This window comes from Myotis brandtii, unplaced genomic scaffold (genome assembly GCF_000412655.1).
Source record: "Myotis brandtii unplaced genomic scaffold, ASM41265v1 scaffold241, whole genome shotgun sequence".
In the NCBI taxonomy this organism is placed as follows: domain Eukaryota; kingdom Metazoa; phylum Chordata; class Mammalia; order Chiroptera; family Vespertilionidae; genus Myotis; species Myotis brandtii.
Genome location: NW_005359102.1, coordinates 26,497 through 34,531, shown reverse-complemented (window position 1 = coordinate 34,531; position 8,035 = coordinate 26,497).

The following is an 8,035-nucleotide window of genomic DNA, read 5'->3' as shown; positions in this document are numbered from 1 at the left end:
ACGCTTTGATTGTGAAATGACCAGAATGTGCCAGAAGACACAGCAAAGTAATTTTGCTTCATGATAATGCACCATCACACACTTCAAAACCAGTTAAAGACATGTTAAAAGATCTTGCCTGGGAAGTATGAACCTACCCACTGTATTCACCAGACCCTGCTCCTTCAGATTACCACTTGTTCTGATCGATGGTGCACCCACTTTCTGAGCAGCACTTCAAAACGTACGAAGAAGTGGAAAATTGGGTCTCTGAATGGTTTGCCTCAAAACAAGAAAAGTTCTATTGGGACAGTATCCATAAATTACCTGAGAGATGGGGGAAATGTGTAGCTAGCGATGGACATTACTTTGAATAAAGCACTTTTGGTGTTTCTCTTTAAATATCGTGTTTTCTTTTATTACAAAATCTGCACTATTAACCGATACACCTAGTATTCCTCTTCCCTATAGACATCACCACAGCAGAGCCCAGTCCCATTTTTTGCTGACCCTTTTGGGTCAGGGACACAAGCCAAGGTCCTTCTGCCAAGTACTGATCATGCAAATAGAAAGAGACCGAGTTCAATAAAGCAGAGCAAAAACTTTTTTCTTTGGTTAAGGAATGGAGCAGGATGAGCTCATGTTGGAAAGGTACCTTCTCTATGGTAAGGGTGGGGGCGGGCAGTTAAAGAAACTGCTTGGGTAGGCAGTAACAGGAGAGCTGAGCTATGTGTAGTGCTTATGGCTCCCTTATGCAGGGCACTAATTGTGCCTAGCAATGTCCATTTCTTCCCCCGGGTGTGATTTTTAATATGTAGATGAAGACAAGTTCACTGGAGGACAGTGGAGGTGGTGGAGGGTAGCAGGTTCTGAACACCATCTTCAAGTGATCTGGATCCGGCTGGTTCTGGGGATGAGCTATCTGTAGGTGCTATGGTTAATTGTCAGCAGTTCACCTGTTAGCAAGCACAGCTTATGATATAGTTTTGATATTAGGGAAGAGTAGGGTTTTCTAGAAGTTAGCCCGGTGACAATTTCTTCTACATACAGGACGTTATATCTCTAAGTCATGTGTGATTTCCTCATTTCAGGAAAGGAGACAGCTCTGAATAGTGGCAAGAGCAATGACTAAACAAGCTCCAAGAAGAGGAAAGCCATTGCAGTTCAGCTGATGTGGAGAGTCAAAAGTGTAAGATGTTTGAGCAGCTTTCTTCTCAGAAGCCAGAGGAGAGAACTGAAATACCTTGAGCCTGAGTTCCCAAAGACTGGTCTCCATTCTGAACAGAATCATCTGAAAATGGAATCAGCGGTGTCGAGGGGGCCTAAATTGGACTCAGGACATCATTAGGAAAGTCAGGTTCAGGCACATCCACACCCAGTTGAGGTTTGGACTTTTGTGCTTGCCATAGAAGCTCATCCTGGAACTTGCCTCTCTATCATGCAGAGGCTTACTTCAGAGTCTCACAGAGGGACCTAATCAATCCTTTTTGAACTAGTCATCATATCCAGCTAGATAGCCAATAGGAAAATTGGTTTTTGCCTTTATAAACTCAGGCTTTCTCCTTTTCAGGTCTTCCCCTGAAAGTGGGTAGTTTAAAACAATAGATATTTATTCTCGCTCACAGTTCTGGGGCCAGCAGTCCAAAATCAAGGTGTCAGCAGGGTCACATTCCCTTGAGAGACTCTAGGGGACAATCTCTTCCAGCTCCTTGTATTCCTCGACCTATGGCCCTATGATTCCAATTTTTTTGTTAAATCATGTTTTAGCATAGAAGTTAGCCTTTTTTAAAAATTGAGGCTTAGCGAGAGAGAGAGACAGGCAAATATGCATCAACTTGTTGTTCCACCCACTCATGCATACACTGGTTGATTCTTGTATGTGCCCTGATCAAGGATCGAACCCACAACCTTAGCGAATCAGGACAATGCTCTAACCAACTGAGCTACCTGCCAGAGCCCATGACTCCAATTTCAGCCTCCATGATCTCATTGCCTCCTTTTCTTTTGTCAAATCTCTCTCTGCCTCACTCTTACAAGGACACCTGTCACTGGATTTAGGTCCACCCAGTCAATCCAGGATGAATTCCTCACCTCAGGATTGTTAATTATATCTATAAAGACCATTTTCCCAAATAAAGTACCATTCACACGTTCCACTGATTAGGATGTGGACATAGCTTTTTGGAAGTTGCCATTCTGCCCATTACACCCTGTCTTACCAACAGAATATTTTAATTTTTAATTAATTTTAATGTTCAACTTTTTGATTTTTGACATTCTGATAGGTGAAAAACAGTTTCAGGATCATTTTAATATGCATCTCTCTTTTCATACATTTAAGGGTCACTTTTACATATTTTTTTGTGAATTGTCTTTCATCCATTTTTTTTTCTGTCAAGGTTTTCTTTTGGGGAGGGTCTTTCCATCAATTTTAAGAGGGTTTTTTTATTTTAATTGAGGTATAATTGACATATGACATTATATTAGTTTCAGATATACAACATAATGATTCAATATTTGTATATATGGTGAAATGAAGAGGTTCTTTCGATATTAGAAATTCTATGGACTGAATTATGTCCCCCACTTCCCAAGTTCATATGTTGAGGCTCTAATCCCCAGTACCTTAGAATGACTATATTTGAAGATAGGGCCTTTTAAGGGGTAATTAAGCTAAAATGAGGCTGTTAGGGTGGGCCTTTTCCAATCTAAGTACTGTCTTTCTAAGTGGAGATTAGGGCATACAGGGAGAGATACACCAGGGATTCCTTTTAAAAAGAAAAAGCCATATGAGGACACAGAAAGCAGCTATTTGCAAGCCAAGGAGACGAGACCTCAGGAGAAGCCAAACCTGTCAATGCCTTGATCTTGGACTTCCAGCCTCTGAGAATTGAGAAAATTAATTTCTGTTGTTTAAAATACCTAGTCTATGGTATTTTTGTTATGGCAGCCCTAGTAAACTAATACAGGAATATTAGCCCTTTATCTATGATATATTTAACAAATATTTTCTCCCAATATGTAACTTATCTTTTGACTTTACTTTTTCAATGTAGTCAAACTTTTGAATATTTCAGATTTTTCAATATTTTCTTTTATAGTGTCTGTTTTCTGGGTCATAGTTAGAGAGTTCTTTCTAACACTGAAGTGAAAACAGGAATTCACCCATGACTTCCTATATGGTTTCATTTTTTATGTTTATATCCCTGATCTATTTGGAGTTTATTCTTGTCGTGTGATGTGAGTTCTGGATATAATTTTATATTTTTCCAAATGCCAAACCACTTTTGCCATCTATATGCTTATATTTTAACTTTTTATTTTGAGATAATTATAAATCTATATGCTGTTGAAAGAAATAATATAGAGCCCTGGCCAGTTGTTCAGTGGTTAGAGCATTAGCTCGTGGACCAAAGGGTTGCAGGTTTGATTCCCAGTCAAGGGTACGTACTTTGGTTGCAGGTTCGATCCCCAGCATGCAGGAGGCAACCAATTGATGTTTTTCTTTCTCTTTCTCTCTTTCTTGCACGCACGCTCTCACTCTCCCCTTCCTCCCTCCCTTCTACTCTCTCTAAAAATCAATGGAAAAAATATCTTCTGGTGAGGATTTTTTAAAAAAAGAATAAGAAAGAAATAATATAGAGATTCCCATATCACCTTCATCCACTTTCCTTCACTGGTAACTTCTTATAAAACTATAGTACAATGTCATGACCCAAGACATTGATATTGATACAATCTACAGACCTTATTCACATTTTCTCAGTTTTACATGCACCCATTTGTGTATGTCTGTGTATATTTAGTTCTATGCAGTTTTATCACATGTGTAGAATCATGTGACCACCTCCATCACTTCAGAACATGATTCACAGGGATCCCTTATGCTACCCTTTTATAGTCACACAATCTCCTCTTCATTCCCTGTTCTCCATCTCTGTATTTTTGTCATATTAAGAACATTATATAAATGGAATCATGCGGTTTGTAATGTTATGAGTTTTGCTTTCTTACTCAGCATAATTCACTTGATATCCATTTAAGTTGTGATTCAATAACTCACCCCTTTTTACTGATGAGTGTTTTTCCATGGTATAAATATGCCCTACTTCATTTAACCAGTTACCTGTTAAAGGATATTTGGGTTGTTTCCAGTTTTTGGTTATTATAAATAAAGCTGCTATGAACACTCATCTACAGGCATTTGTGTAAACATAAGTTTTCACTTCTCTGGGATAAATGGCCAAGACTGCACTTGCTGGGTTACATGGCAAGTTAGGCACTTACTTTTTTTATTGTGAAATGTCACTTATTTCCATTTTGTTCATTCCAGCTCTGTGGCTCAAAGAATTATTTCATTGTCCATAGGAACTGATATTTGCAGCATCATTGGTCATGAGGGGAATGCAAACTAAATGTAAGTGTACCACTACGCACCCACTAAAATGGTTAACATTCAAAAGACTGATGATAATAATAATAATGCTGATGATGTGGAACAACTGGAATTCTCATACATTGTAGGTAGGAGTGTAAAATGGAACAATCACCTTCAAATACTAATAGTATCTATAAAAGCTAATTCTGATTTCATATGTACACCAAAAGACTGGTACAAGAATGCTCATAGCAGCTTTCCTCACAATGGCCAAAAACTGAAAACACCCAAATATCCCATCAACAGGAGAATTGATAAAGTATAGTATATTCAGACAAAGATATACTATATAACAATGTCATACTACAAACTTCTGCTAAGTACAACAATATGGATGACTCTTATAGGTGGGACTTAGGCCTGATGTGGCTATGCAGAAATTCAGACCATTCCCTTGATCGTCAGGCAGAAAAGAAAGTTGAAAAAGTAATCTGAAGGACTGGGATGGTGACATTTAGAAATAACACAGCAGAGATGCTCATTTGCACCTCTAGGAATCTTAAACCAATCCTTCAGAAAGTTACCTAAGCACTCTATAGAGTTGCATTCCCCAATGAGTCACAGTGAAGAAAGTAAGATGGCCCTAGCCGGTTTGGCTTGGTGGATAGAGCGTCGGCCTGCGGACTGAAAGGTCCCAGGTTCGATTCTGGTCAAGGGCATGTACCTTGGTTGAGGGCACACCCCCAGTAGGGGGTGTGCAGGAGGCAGCTGATCGATGTTTCTAACTCTCTATCTCTCTCCCTTCCTCTCTGTAAAAAATCAATAAAATATATTTTTTTAAAAAGAAAAGAAAGTAAGATGGCTCCAGAATGCAGATTTTGAATTGGAAAAGGGAAAAGAGTTATCATAATCAGGGAGACCCAATTGATCAATTAAATAAATGTGTATAAGGTCCTATATCACACATCATTGAACAAATTCCTCTAAGTGGGGTGAGTCATCTAATACTCCACTCAGCAGAAGTCATTGCCACACTCTGAAGTCTACAGACCCCTATAATGACAGGAACCCATGACCCCCCATAAGGTCCTGGAAGGAAATGTAAAGTTTGGTGAAGACATTGGAGCTGGACAGCAAAGAGAAAGAATTGCCCAGGAAAGTTATTGGTTAAATAAATTACAAAATATCTTTGTAATATGCACAGTTGTAGAAAATAATGAAGGATATAGAATATTTTTAAGATATAATATCAGCAAAAAAATCACTTTACAAAACAGGTTGACATAATTATATCAATATAAGGTGATAGAAAAAAGACTAGAGAGTTAAACACCTATTTCAGTTACCTATTGCTGTGTAACCACCCCAAAAGTTTGTGGATGAAAACAAAAAGACATTAATGACCTCATTATTTTGGAAGAAGTGGGAGAAAAGGAAGCAGCAGGAAACCCGGGAATACAGATCCTAACAAAGGAGAGAACCTAAAATTGGCCCCTGGGTAGGGGACTCTCCATTCACACACACACACACACACACACACACACACACACACACTAAAATTGGCCCCTGGGTAGGGGACTCTCCATTCACTCACACACACACACACACACACACACACACACACTAAGCAGGAGGCTGGGCAATGGAGGTGGGGATGCCATGAGGACGGCAGCTCAAGCCAAGCTTCAGTGCAGGGCAGCTCTGGCTAACAAAGGCCTCCTCATTTTCAGGGACATATATACTTTCAGGGAGATCTTCAGCAGAACTTCTCAATCCCAACTGTTAAAGCCAGAACTGCAGAAATGAAGCTCCATCCCGGTGACACAAGCGAAATGAACGGATCACAATCAAAATCCTCTTGCATGGCACGAGGTAAGGGCAGCACTGTCTTAAGAGAGGTGGTCTCAAACCCCACCCTGCCACATACTCCACGTGACAGCCAACTACGGCCATTCCAAAAATCCCGCGGGGCGGGGTGGCGGGGGGGGGGCAGATACAAACAAATCCCGCACCCTGGACCCTTCCCGGCCTCCTTACCGCGCGCACACACTGTGAGCGCCGGGCGCGCCCAGATTCCTAGGTTACCACTAGGTCGGAGGAGGAGGTGTTTGAGGACTCCTGGAGGGGAACTAGTAATGAACCGAGATCGAAGTTTTTTCCAAAGCATCCCGCGGGGCCGGTGGGAAATGTAGTTCAAAGCTGGAAAGGCCCTACGGGCAGGAGGCGCGCTGGAGCCCGAGCGGAAGGGGCGCGGAGTGCGCAGGCGCAGACGGCTGGCTAGTGGTCGGAGGTGAGGCAGCGGCGCCTGCGGGGCGGGAGGCGGCCGGCCGGGGTAACGCTGAGGAGGGGGGCGGGAACCTGGGCTGGGGAAAGCGTGAAAGGAAGACGGAACCTAGGCTGAGAAGGCCGGGGAGGAAAGCTCGAGTCCTGGCCCTAGAGAATGCGAGAATGGAAGCGAAAACCTAGGCAGAAGGAACAGGGAGCCGAGGCCGGGAACGCCGAGGAGGGACCCGGAGCCCGTCCGGCCGCGGTCCAGGCTGGAGAGGGCCGAAGAGGGAACTGCTCGGTGTGGGCGGGAGCTGTGTTTGTCCGTCACTCCCCACCCCGTTATGAGGAAACCCCAGCACGCGGGCGTTCTGTTTGTGTAGTTTTTTGTGCCTGTCCGTTTGTGTATTTGGGCACATGTTACTCTGGTGTGACGTTGTGACACCGATTGGTTGTGAAAGTGAGAGGGTCTCTGTGTCTAATTTTTAAAATAGGCGCGAGTCGATTTGTGTTAAGACTGTATGCGATTTTGGAGAGATGACAGTGAAGGGTTTGTGAGTGAGATTTTGCTACTTTGTGAGAAGTAATGTGATGGGCTCCCTGAGATTATGCATGACGTGTTTGTGACCGTGTAGTGGGTGCTATAACTGTACGTATGTATACTTTTTGAAGTATTTTGTGTGCACAGATCGCAGCGACTATGAATGTGCCTCATTGTGTAACTAGATGGAACACTTGAGAATTGGGTGCATGGTTAGTTAAATATGTATTGTTTAGATTATCTGAATATTGGTTATTTTATATGCCTGTAGAATTTGACTCTGTGGCATTTAAACAAGTGAAAAAATAGAGATTTTCAAAATGGAGAGGATGAGATAAAATGAAAATAATTTTCAGATGGCAGGATAGTATTTTGGGAAACCCCATATCGACTAATGACCAATATGTTGAAACCAGAGGCTGGTTGCACCGATTCGTACACCGGTGGGGTCCCTCTGCCTGCCCTGTGCCCTCTCACAATCTGGGATCCCACCGTGCATGATCTGGCCCGGGAGGGACTGTGGGAGGGCTCCAAAGCGAGTCTGGCCTGTCTGGCCCAATCCCAATCCACGGGACCCCAGCAGCAAGCTAACCTATCCATCTAAGCGTCTGCCCCTTGGTGGTCAGTGCACGTCACCGGTGGAGCTGTCCATCGGTGGTTTAGGCTTTTATATATACTAGAGGCCTGGTGCACGAAATTCGTGCATGGGGGCGGGGGGTCCCCTCAGCCCAGCCTGCACCCTCTCCAATCCGGGACTCCTCGGTTGCCGGCAGTCAGACATCTCACTCACAATCCTGGAGCGCTGGCTCCTAATCGCTCACCTGCCTGCCTGCCTGCCTGCCTGGTCGTCCCTAACTCACCCCCCCCCCTGC